We start from the raw sequence: 14017 nt of genomic DNA on the forward strand, positions 1-14017 counted from the left end.
ATACATACATATATATATATATATATATATATGGAGACGGTCTTTAAGTTTCCGTTCACCAAATCCACGCACAGGGCTTTGATTAGCCCGAGACTATGATAGAAGACTCTTGCCCTAGGTGACTCGCAGTATGTCTGAAACCGGAACATGTTGTAGGAAAGAAAACTTCCTACAACACAGCCACGATGCGCGCTCGCGCGTGTTTGTGTGTTTGTCTCCCACAACTGCCTTACAACCGGGGTTGTTTTGTTTACTTAGCAGCTCGGGAAAACCGACCGATGAGATAAATTCCAGGCTTTAAAAATGTGTACTAGAGTCGATTCGTTCGACTAAATTCTTTTAAAGTGCTACCCCAGGTTGACTGCAGTCCAATGATTAAAATAAGTAAAAAATAAAGTTTACTTATTATAAACTGAAGCACAATTGCTATTTAAAGATGGTGGTGATGATTATGAAAAAGGAAAATCTCCACAAGTTAAAAAGACTCCACGTCAGAAATCATCATTGCATTTACTGATGGAAGGAATAAGACTGACACTGAATTATTTCTAAAGGTTTGAGACTGAATAATCGAGATTCTAGAAGCTTATGTTCCCAAGGATTAAAACAAAACAATCAGTTCACTTCCAGGTCCTTTTTTTTTTTTTACAGCAGCACATAAAAAAAAAGAAAATATATAAAGAAGACTGTCTGTGTTGGAGTTATGTGAAGCGGTCACAGAGTCGTGCATCTTGCTTTTGTTAAAATGGGGTCGATGTACCTTCGTATATGCGTGAATTAATCAGTCGTTTAGGATTGACAGTTGAGAAAGGTTGAAGAAAATTGAAGGATCAAATTACATGTCAGGAGTTATTCTCACTTGAACAAGCAAATTTTAGGCGAGAATAAGCGGTGCTTCAACATCAATTTACAGATTGTTAACCTGATCAAGGCCAAATATAAGAAAGAGAAAAAAAATTTCTTCCTTGCCTTCTTCATATCAGATCTTTTTGAAGGTGGGTTGGGTTGGTGGGGGCTTGTTTTTCGCAGTTCTGAACAAATTGGTGACAATCATAATGGAACTTCGTAGAGTTTTTACTAAGCCCTAGATCAAGTATGATTCATCATTTAATCAACATATCACACGTGTTCAGTCTCACAGAAGACCGCAACAAGTATACCTGTACACTACCTATCCAATAATACACAAGACGAGTTCACTGCAACCTGCGGATCATTTGTGCAAAAAGAACATTACTGTTGATATAAAACCTGCAAAGTATTTCTAAATTCTATTGATGGAACGTCTGATTGTTCTTGCAAACGTAGTTATTATTCATCCTCACGTGTATGAAGAGGAAAGATTTTCATAATGACAAAACGAAGGAATTGCACATAAAATTATAATATTCTTAGTCATTCTTAATTTGAACTCATTGGATCAAGCATTTGACGACGGCTCGCATATGATTGGAAATTACAGTAATGTGCAAGCTATTTTAAAGAAGAGGAATGACAAATACATTTGTGCAAATAATATTCTGATGTCATTGATACAGCTTGTGTTAAAACCTGAAAAGGATGAACAACATTATTTTGAATAATGCAAATCATGTGCATGCTGTAACATGAATGATGAATAAGAATTGGCGTGTAAGATCAATTGCGTGGCGTTTAGATTGTGTGAGAAATACAGCATTAGGAAAGAATTAAGTCAACAATTTGACATAACGGTATAAGTTGGATCTTCAGGGTATCAAAAAGTACCCAGATGTCTTTGAATGTGAATTGAAGATGCCGGCTATTTGGATTAAGAATGCTAACCCTGATCCATGGAACCAACTTGGTAAACAATCTCATGATGCAATATCGGTTGTAGCAAGGGACAACCTTGAGTGTCTATGAGTAGATATCTTGAATGTAGGATAGAAATGGAATGCTTTATTTGAAAAGGTTTTGAATCAAAGTTAGTGCGTTGGGTAGTTCTGCTATTCACACGTGTTTCTCAACTCTAAAGGGTGATGCTGAAAATTGCATCTTCAACATAATTGACTTTGTTATCAACGTCCTTTCATGTCGCTTTTCAACAGTGAGAGACATTTGTGAAAGCTTTGATTTCTGTGGCACTTTAAGCTGTTAGAGGAAAATGTGCAACTACAAAAAAATTCAATCAGATTCATTTATGCTATCGAAGTTATATTTCAAGTGGCATCAACAATCAAATGCATTTCATAAAAGAATATTTGATGTGAATTTCAAACTTGATAAAAATACCGGAGAAAATTTATCAAGAATTGAAATTTCACAAAGCTTTGTCAAATATCTTTATCGCGTTCCACACTTTTTTCTGTCATTGCCTGCAACAGGCGCTTGTAATTAGAAAAAACTTAAGTTTTTCTTAAATGAAATACACCCCTACTCCTTTTGCCCCTCCACTTCTTAGTCCTTCCTCCGCTTCTCTTCACAGTGCCAGCTCCACGGTCCGCACACATCCCCATACCCCTCTACCCACATCTCACCATCACAACCTCAACGCATGAGCACTACTTCCGCGTACGTCTCCCTTCGACCACTCTTCTTCCATACATTCACATCTTTCGCATACGCATGCATATACTTCTTTTCATCTGACATCTGTCACATTTCTACGAAGGTAACACTGGTTGAAACTGTTTCGGTTTTTATTTTATGGTTTTCATTAGCTACAAAAAGACACAGTCTTTTGCAAACACCATCGAAAGATGTTTTTGCCCAAGTACATCAAGTATTTTCTATTCCAGGTACAACACCAACTTTCCAGACACTTATGGTCTGGAAGCTCTTGTATTCTACGACATTGACTAAAAGCAGATGTACCAACGTTTCGGACTTATTTGCCTCAGAGTAACAATCGGCAGTAGACTTCCCCATCGAACACGAGTGTACGTACCAGTTTGACAACTTACAATGTACATATGCATAAGTGTTGATATTCATGTATATATGTACATACATATATACATTCATACATACATATAGCGACACTCAAATTTATATATGAGACGGGTATAAAGGCAAGTAGCAGATAGAGCTGGCGTGCCTTCTTTTTATTGTATCGTAGAAGTGAGTAAACAAAAGCAGTCAAACGACATTAGAAAGTAGAGGCTTTTACTGACTGGTATTATTGAAATAGTTGGTACGAATTAAAGGTTATATAGCGAGAAATAGCTGAACAATTATGAAAAAAAAAAAGAAAGAGAGAGAGAGAGAGAGAGAGAGAGAGAGAGAAACAAGGAGAGAAAGAAAAAAAGCAAAAGGTAATGTTTAAATAAGTAGGAACGGTTATGTCTTGAATTGTTGGAATAAAGTAAATTAGAAAAGTTTCTCATTGATTGAAGCAGTTAATTAACCACGGGGAAAGTGATAATGATAAAAACACACAGACAAATAGAGGAAATGATTGGAAGTCAATAAAGTAATTAAAAAATGTGAGCAACATTATTTTTACATAAGCTGGATCAGAGTGAACGGAAGGCTTACAAAGTGAGTGAAAATGTATGTGAAAGAGAGAAAAAGAGAGAGAGAGGGAGAAGGAGAGGTGGGGAGAGAGTTAGAAAGAGTAAGGGTGTGAAATGAGATTTTGAAAGTGTTCTTCAAATATAGAGGAGGTGCATATCTACTGACATACAGGGGGAAAGAATGAAAGCAAATTTTAGAATGTGTTGGAGATTGAGATTAATAGACGGGGAAAGTAAGAGGGAGAGTGAGAGAGTAGGAGAGTAAGAGAGTGGGAGAGAGACAGACAGGTAGTAACAGAGAAAAGGAGTCCCGACAGTGAGAGCAAATGAGACAGAAGGAGATAGATTTTGGCAGAAACTGGTTCTTTAGAAAATGTTTGGTATTTTAGAGAGTGGAATGAATAAAAGGTTTTTCTTTTCTGTTCTTTGTTTTTGAGAGAAAGTAAGTGAGTTTAAGATATTGAAAGAGAAAAGAAAGGAGATGAATGAAAACATTGTGACTAAGTGACAGCAAATGAGAAAGTCCGAGGAATATTTTGGAAATTGTTGGACAGAGGGTGATTTCTATACAAATAGAGAGGCTGGGATTGAGAGAAAAAAGAAAAGAAAAGGAGATTGTGAATAAGAGAATGCGTGAAAGATAGAGAACACGTGCGTAAAATTATTATACAAAACATACCTATAGTTATACCTAACTATAAAATATCATATATATATATATATATATATATATATATATATACACACACATATATTTATTATATACAGGCATACCTCACCCTACGTCGTTAATTGGTACCAAGAGACACGACTTAAGTTGAATTAACTTGTCTCTAGGCTAAACCGATAATAACCATTCTCAGTTCTGTACTTTATGAATGGATTTTCAATAATACATGAATGGATTTTTCAGTTATACAATGGTTAAGAAAAACCTATTTTAAGCTTACAAACAAATAATTATTAATTTTTAATACAGTACAGTAAAAAAAAAAAAGAGTAATCTAAATTTACGAATGCAGTTTGCTGGTGTTTACCGTACATCGCGGACGCTTTATTTATGAATGCGGTTTGCAACAAGACATGGTAAATTAAAAGCCTTTTTTAAGCTTAAAAAACAAATTTAGTAATTATTATTATTTATTTGCAATAGTAAAAAAAAAGCTAAATTATTTTAAATTTACCAATACGTACATACGGATGCAGATGTATGTATGTATGTATGTATGTATGTATGTATGCGATTCACTCAGTATATGAATACCGACAAGTCATGAACTTAAAAGAGTTCATATGCTGAACTATCCCACATAATAGTTGATCTAAAATTTGGTCTATTGTACCGTTAGGTATATGTAAGGTGTTGAGATGCGTTTCATTACCTGTTGTTGCCGACCTGAGAAATTCTCATTAGAATTACGGTTGCCATATTTGGTGAATTGCTTTCTTACTTCCTGGATATGTCAGGGATGCACCACAAGTCCCATGAGCAAAGTTAACATTTTCTCAGAACAGCTGAATTGAAGAATAGAATCTCTCCCAATTGATTTACCGCAGAATATGACCTTGATCTCTTTAAATTCTGTATGAAGAAGTACCCTTATTAATGTTGGCGATTTCTTTCATTCTAATATTTTTATCGGTTCCTCTAATACCATTTCCATTTATTGTGTTTTATCGGCGCCTTTTTTTTTTTTGTTATCTCATTTACTGAATTTTATTATCGCCAATTTTTTTATTAGTTCTTTTATTACCATCTAATCGTATTTCACTAATGTTTTTATTGCCATCTTTTATTTGCTATCTTAAATATGCATGTATATATAGAGAGCTTTTGTGGCATTAATGCTACTTCCTTCCTATCCTCAAATACATTGTCTAGAATTGGGCTACAGGCCTTTTTTTAGGATGATTTCACTAAATATAAAAAAGAAAAATATATTGTATATCTGTCTAGCCTACCTTAAAATAGATGTACAGTAAACTTTACTGAAATCCACCAGCTGCCATTTGCAACATTTAGTGAAGAGTAAATCTTCAAAGGAAACCCATTCTACTTATACTGTCTGAGCAAGCAGGATACCCTGTCACACGGCTTTCGCAGCAAGCTGTAGACTATTGTTGTTTTGCAGATTTCGGGACAACTGTAGATTACCAGGTCAGTAACAATATACTTTGCTTTTATCAGAACCTTTAAGCGTTTAAGGACCGGGTCTCTCAGAAAGGTTCAATATTCCATGTCTTCATAAATAGCTGTGCTCTTTGAGAGAAGCATTAGTCTCCAGCTATTGTAATTTGGCATCGTATTTCAAAGGTAATACGAGTTAGGGATATGCTGAAAATGGTAACATACATCAAGTCTCAGAGCGCTTATAATCAAAAGTATACGGTGCAATCAATAGGAAGTTTGAGATGAAGAAAAGACTTATTACAGACTATTCATTATGCAATGATATAATTCAATGCACAAACACCGAACGTATAGCAGAGAAGGTCTGTGAGGAGGTCCAATATGGAGACGTTGTATCATGAAATATAATACATTGACTAAAGCTTACCAAATATGCAAGAAATACTAAAAGAATCAACGCTTCATGGTGTACATAATATGGCAGTTACGGTGAAATGTAAAAACAGCGAGGAAACTACTAGCAGATAAAATTATTAGTTTCTGTCCTTATATTTATGCATTTTCTTATTATGTCACTAACACTTCAAAATTTATTTGCAAAATCCAGTTAATGAATTCCTCGCTAGATTTATGTAATGTTTTACTTTCCTGTAATAAATTGACAGAAAAATGCATTACAAAATATTCGATTCCTTGTCGGCACAACTGACAAGCTGAGCATACAGAGATTAAAGAATATCCATTTTGATGAAGACTTGCTGCTCCTCTGCGTGTCCTGACTTCACCCTTCTTGCATTTGTACATTGCTTTCTGATCAAACGATTGAGACCGGACAGAGATACAGTGGCTCATCTAACTTGGTCTTGACAATTAGCAGGGTCCTCCGTTCATTCGTCTTATATAATGTTGAAGTTTTCTTGGGTACTGCGTTGATTATATATTTATAAATATTTGGTTCATGGGTGTGACAGCATTGGTGTTTCTTTAACTGCTTTTGAGTGGTCATCTTTCTATGGAGATAAGATAGCCAAAGTACCTGAGTGACCCTTGAAGGCAAAACCAACTAACAGGGAAACGGAAAGAAGAAATCTTAAAATGATCCATACCAATAGGAAGGCGTCAGTTCTGAACTCGAACCTACACCCACAATTTATCATATGAAACATGATTTTCTTTCTTTAAAATGTCTGAATCATGGTTTAAAAAACCCTATGGAATTTAACAGGGATGGTAATCGAACTGAAATATAAAAAGGGTCACTAAAACAATGTTGTTAAGAACAATAAGTCATGAAAATGAAAATTTACAGTTGCAACCACATGCAAGGAAGACGGTAGTAATTTAAACCAATGATAATTTTCAAGATGAAAACGATGCCTCACTGTTGCATATTTTGTTCACGTCAATAAAAATGGGTGGATGGATGAATAAGTATGACATCATAGTGATTTTCAACAATAACGAAATCATTTGTTACTGGACATAATGATCTGTCACTAAACAGAGCAAAGAATAGCAGCAGCTCAATTATATGTGGTAGATTGGCTACACGTTTACAACCACGTTTTTTTTGTCAGAACACCGTGTTTCGCTTCAAAGACTGTACTTGTGGATATTAGAATGAAATGATAATTAGCGGAAGAATATCGAATTCAAATGATGGCAACATGCGTGGTCCGGAAGCGGATATACTGTGGTCCATTGGCGATAAGGGAAAATTCCTGAAGAGCGAAATATTTGAATTAATGGATACTCCCGAGTATGATATGTTGTGTGAGAATAAAAAGGGAGCAACCCTCTAATCAGATGAATCAACCTTCATCTGATTCGAAAGTTGATAGTTAAGACGATTCAGCGATTTCTGTACCTGAGGATGTACTTGAAATGTTGTTGATCTGCCTTTTGAAGGACTTGCATGCATAATGACTACAGTAATAATACTTTTATTAAAACAATAATGTGCATATGTCATTAAAAATAACAAAATAAATTAACATTATTTGGTGTTTTTAAAGTATGAGTCTTGTTTATTACATATTTTTCTTTGCATATCAGAACCCAATTAATATAATGATGAAAAGTGATATGGAATTATAATGTAATGAATGGAATTATCAATGCTTTACCGATAATAAAGTAATATATTTATGAAACTCAAAAATAATATGCAGATTGAAAGTTAATACTATATTGTAAATATGTCTCAATAGGTTGCAATTTGCTACATTGCTATGTATCAAAATACAAAATACGTTGCAATTTGCTACATTGCTATGTATCAACATACAAAATACGTTGCAATTTACAGCAATATGTGCAGTATTATACAAACTAGTTCAGGTTACATTTTTCAATAGCATTTATGTCTCATGATATAGTACATGCTGCAATTAAAGGCCATGTTTACATTCTATAGTATTATAAAGATTGTACTAAACAGCAGTATTTGCAGTTCACATTATAATACAAGTTGCAGTATGCAATATTACATTTCATCATATATAAGTTGCATCTCAGAGTGTTGTTCACATTTTGTAATGTAACACAGATTTCGGTTTACTGTTACAATTTACACTTTCTTACAGAATGCACTTTCCAACGATATATTATTTCACAATATGTTATAGGTTGTACTTTATAATATAAATGATGTGATGCAACAATATGATGAAGGTGATGTTTGCATTATCTATTTACATTCTAATATGATAGGTTTCAGGAAGCAGCAATCAAAATACATCATGAGATATTTAATAAAATGCACATTTAATCTAAAAGATCTATGCCAACGTGGTTTGTGCATAACTTGGGAGAGATCAAGAAGCCCTGACATATTATGCACATACACACACGCGTGCATGTGTGTGTGTGTGTGTGTGTGTGTGTGTGTGTGTGTGTGTGTGTGTGTGTTCGTGCGTAAGTTTATCCATGTATATTCTACTGCTCTTAATTGTACTTAAGTGGAGGCGCAATGGCCCAGTGGTTAGGGCAGTGGACTCGCGGTCATAGGATCGCGGTTTCGATTCCCAGACCGTGCGTTGTGAGTGTTTATTGAGCGAGAACAACTAAAGCTCCACGAGGCTCCGGCAGGGGATGGTGGCGAACCCTGCTGCACTCTTTCACCACAACTTTCTCTCACTCTTTCTTTCTGTTTCTATTGTGCCTGTAATTCAAAGGGTCAGCCTTGTCACACTGTGTCACACTGAATATCCCCGAGAACTACGTTAAGGGTACACGTGTCTGTGGAGTGCTCAGCCACTTGCACGTTAATTTCACGAGCAGGCTGTTGCGTTGATCGGATCAACTGGAACCCTCGTCGTCGTAAGCGACGGAGTGCCAACAACAACAACAACAATTGTACTTAAAACCACATAGAGTTGGCTATGAGTAGGAGCTTCTGCAAATATATTCTAACAGTATCAAATTTGTAACCTCGAAAGATAATGCAGAAGTACCTTCTTTTCACAGTAAAGAATGATTCGGTATCATTTGATGATAAAATCACTCAAGGTATTAACACATTATTTTCAGTTTCATTTTAAACTGATCTGTGACGTGTTATCATTCTTTTCTCTAGTAACAGCTATCTCGAATATTTTGTGGATTTTGCTGTCGTCTCAACTAAGCTTTCTTAAGTGTCTATTTTAATCGTTTGAGATGATGATGGCATCATTAACCAACCTTATAATTGGTGTCTCACCAATCAGACTTGTTTTAAATCCCCTCACGGCTTCTCCAGTATTTCTTCCATTTTCGTTGCATTTTTTTAAAAATATGTTAATATGATTCATTATATTTTAGATCTACCTTCTATGCATTAGTTTTTGTTTTTGGAAATCTTGCTATGCTTCCCTGGAAGATGAACTGTTTTGCTTTCTAAGTTATGTGTCTTGGAAAATGACAACAATAATTTTATCCATAATAATTTTGAAATAGCATATTTTTATATTCCTGAAACGATCGAAAGGAAACAAAACACCAACACCACGCGATTTTTGTAAGAAAAACAAGTAAATATATCAAGGAAGATAAATTTAATTCCTTTTCATTATACTAACAAAAGAATATAAGAATATCCCTTTATTTCAGCATGACTAAATAACCTGTTTAAAGCGATTGGAACCGGTAGCATATTTTCATTAAAGGGTATGTAATTTCTTATTTTTATCTATGATAAAGGTTTCAAAGCATTTTCTTCAATTTGTTTTTTAACACACATACACATATAAGAGAGAGAGAGAGAGAGAGAGAGAGAGAGAGAGAGAGAGAGAGAGAGAGAGATACAATAGCGCCAATACTATAAACAAGCATGTACATACATGTACACGCATAAATATGAGTGTGTGCGTATTTTATTTGAGTATAGTTGTTTTACTTTTATATAATATTTTTTATCAATTTTGTTCTAGTATTCTTTGTTCATAGTTCAGTTCAATTTGTTTTTGATCGATAAAGTTCGATTATCTGTCAGCAACGTTTGTAGACCTTCAAAACCTTAACTTCTGAATGAATTGATGTAGATACCTCATTCTCTTAGGTAGTTGCTAATGTGATAGAGGCAGACATCATCGCACGAACTTGAAATATTTACCTTTAGAGTTATACGCTACCAGTCAGCTGTTTATTTTTACATGCGACTAGGGCATGCTTTCTTTGTATTTATTTTGGCATCTCTATAGTATGAGCATTTCTTCCATCATTAATTGTTTATTTACTTATTTTTTTATATTGAATAGATTATTCAGTTTGCTTTTGTATTGTGTGGGATAGTGTATTCCAGTGGATCATTGTGTTAAGTGCGGTTTGTGCATAAGAGTCTGTGGAAGAATATCTTAATTGTATAGCAAGATGATCTCCCATTAACCGTAGTGGTACAAGGTCACGCATTTTGTAGGGAGGACAGAATTAACTTTTCCTTCTTATTAAAAGAGCAGTATCTTCTAAGTGCAGGCGTGGACGTGTGGTAAGAAGCTTGCTTCCCAACCACATGGTTTCAGATTCAGCCCCACTGCGTGGTACTTTGTACAAGTGTCTTCAACTGCTTAGACCGACCACAGCTTTGTGAGTGAATTTAGTGGAAGGAAACTAAAAGAAGCCCATTGAAAGTGTGTGTGTGTGTGTGTGTGTGCGTGTGTACCTTTTTGTGTCTGTGTTTGTCCCCTACTTCCGTTTGACAACCGGCTTTGGTGTGCTTACGTCCCCGTAACATAGCGGATTGGCAAAACAGAACGACAGAATAAGTACAAGGCTTCAAAACAAAAACAAAAAAGGAGTTCTGGTATCGATTTATTCGACTAAAACCCTTGAAGGCGCATGAACCAGCATGGCCGTAGTCATACGATTGAAACAATTAAAAGGTAAAAGATAAAATATATCTTTTGGCCCCTTTTGTACTTCGAATAAGTTGAGTAGTTCCTGAGGGCTAAATGAACTTCTGGCCTTGATGAGCAAAGCCAAATTTGGGATTCAGTCTTTATGTGATGCTGTTAAGAATGATCATAAATGATTTTGATGACATCATGCTGCTAAATATTGATTCCCAATATTAGTACAAGGCCACTCATTTGGTGAGGACGGGGATGTAAGCGATTAAATCGATTCCAGTACTGATTTTAGTTTGATACTCACTTTATTGATCAGATTTGTGCGAATCGCTAAATTACTGAAGATAAAACGACACTGATATTTTATTTTATCATTCTAGGAATGATGAAAGTGAAGTTGACCTCAATGGGAAAGGAATCTAAGGTGAGCAGAAATAAAGTCGCATGAAAAAATATATATTTAAGGAAAAAAATGACAATTTTTGCAAGAAAAAAATGTCACAAGAAAGTCATATTTCATTTAAATATCATAGATAGTTGCGAAAAATAAACAAATAATATTGAATTCAAATTTTGGAACACGGCCAGCAATATCAAGTGCTGGGATAAGTCAATTATACCGACCTCAGTAATCAACTGGATGGTACATATTTTATTTACCCCGAAAGGTGAAGTTGAACTCGGTGGAATTTGAACTCAGAACGGACAGACCAAATGCCGCTAAGCGATTTGGCCAGCGTGCTAACGACTCTGCCAATTCACCGCCTTAATTAAACAAGTAATATTATAAACCGTTTATGAAATAACAATACGTGTTGTGTACATAATACCATAGTCTTTATAATGGCATTACATGTATATAAAAAATAATTATACTTTATTCAGTTTCTTAAGTAAAACGTACAAAGCAAAAATCATTAAGCCAGCCATTTGTTTTCTTCTGATTTTTTTCCGCCTTGTATTCGAACATAACACTAGAAAACATTAATGTAGATTTAGGATAGGCTTGGACAGGAAATCGTAAACAGCAACATATTAACTACTCAAATACCTTGCACCGTTATTCAAAATCATTTTACATTTCCACTTACAAGCAAATATTGGAGCAACAGGAACCAACAAATGAGTTTCTAGGTAAGAAATAGCAGACAAATAGCCCTCCAGTTATGCTCTATTCTTCTAAATACTGATGGATATCTCGAGCAACACAGATGCTGATATGGTAAAAAGATGGGTGTCTACTGTTGAACTCGATGCAAGACAACAGCAGCAACAACAAAAAGAGGGGGATGTTCATACAGACTAGAAATGGTAGCCAAATCACCCTCAAAATAGACTGTACCCGCTACAAAGAGGAAATGAAACAGATCAAATAACTCCAAGCTACACTAACCGTAGCCATTCTGCATTTCTACGCAGAATGGTAATGGCTGTCACTGTCTGTGATGAGAGGTCCGCCTCATTAGGGCTTTATTTTTCATTAAACAACAACAATAACGATAACAACGCAACAACAATAACACCAGCAACAACAACAACAACAAAAAGTCTCTATTTAGAAGCTCCTTTGCTGCTTTCAATCCCAACTGAGAGCCATTGCCGAAAGCAAAGAGAATATATTGCCGCAGTCCGGCTGTATTTATGCCACCGTTTTCACATACGCAGTGTATCGTCCTTTGTTGTCGTTGTTGTTATTATTGTTTCGTCTTTTTCCCATGCATAGAGAACTAGAACAAAACTATTCAATACACTGTTGCTTAGTTTTAACGTTAGGACAGTCATGATAAAGCAGACACCGTGACCATTTCGTCTTTCTCCAGATATAATGCATGTAGATCTACGTTATGTAATGTGTCCTTGTTTGTTGCTTCTTCACAAGTCAGATCTGATTGATCAGGGTCTTTTAGGTATGACCTTCCCGTTTTTCCTTCCCTACCTCTCAGACTTTATCTAGCACTTCAAACCATTTTCGTTCCTTGTTAAGTAGCCAAAAGTCAGCACTGCTCAAACGGATCTCTAACCAAAATTATTCTAACTTCGAAAACCCAGTTATTGCTTTCCAGACATAAAGTGTCTTGGATTGCATAGTAGGGTGCAATTTGAAGAAGATTTGGCAACTACACTGCACAGGTTTAACGAGTAAGCAGATATTCCAATATTCGAGCATTAAATAATAATTGATTATATTCGTCCAAATCAACAAATACTTGGGAAGAAGTATTATAATCAATCTAATCGATTATCAATACTTAATTGGTCGATATTTTAACAACACCGCAAGGGCAACGTTCAAATTTTCACTTGAACATGATTTGTTAAAATTAGAAGGTAAAGGGACATAACTTCATTTAGCAAGCTATGTTAGTTCGGTAATCTATCGCTTCCATCATTATCGTTCGTCTTGTCGTTATTGTTTAGACCCATGTTAACTGTAAATGAGCAGACCTATAACCAAAGGCATTCTAGCTGTGACCAGCTCATCTTTTATTCAGATATTGTATTTAAGACAGTATTAGTAAATGTGTTTACACCAAGAGGCATTTGCACTAGTTCGTACAAATACTGTTGGTGGAACCAGCGCTGGAAACATCGGTGATGTTGATGCTATTGCTGCTATTTTGGCTCTATAGTCCAAGGCCTTCTCCAAGTGATCTGTGATAAAAAAAAAATGCTCCAGCTTTTGAACCTATTTCCTGTGTTTTAGGCCTCTTACCCCTTTTCAAAGACGAAGAGTGAGTGTTCAGAACCGTCTCACCGTTCTCTCCTCCTTATTGGCACGTACTACGACAGCCATTGATGTTTCTGCTTCATTAACGCACCAATCCCCATTGTGGAATTGCAGTAATTATACGAGACTAGAAAGACAGCCAACAACTGACGAAGGGTCGTTCTTTATGTTTGTTTTGTTTTCCAGTTGTGTCTTTCGTTGTTCGAAAGAATAGTTCATGTTCCATGTACTCGTGCTTCGTACTTTTTTATTGCACACGTTTCATGACGTCCTGTGCCCACATGTGCATATATATACACACACACACACACACACATATATATATATATATATATATATATATATATATATATATATA

This window comes from Octopus bimaculoides, chromosome 12 (assembly GCF_001194135.2).
Source record: "Octopus bimaculoides isolate UCB-OBI-ISO-001 chromosome 12, ASM119413v2, whole genome shotgun sequence".
NCBI classification, from domain to species: Eukaryota; Metazoa; Mollusca; class Cephalopoda; order Octopoda; family Octopodidae; genus Octopus; species Octopus bimaculoides.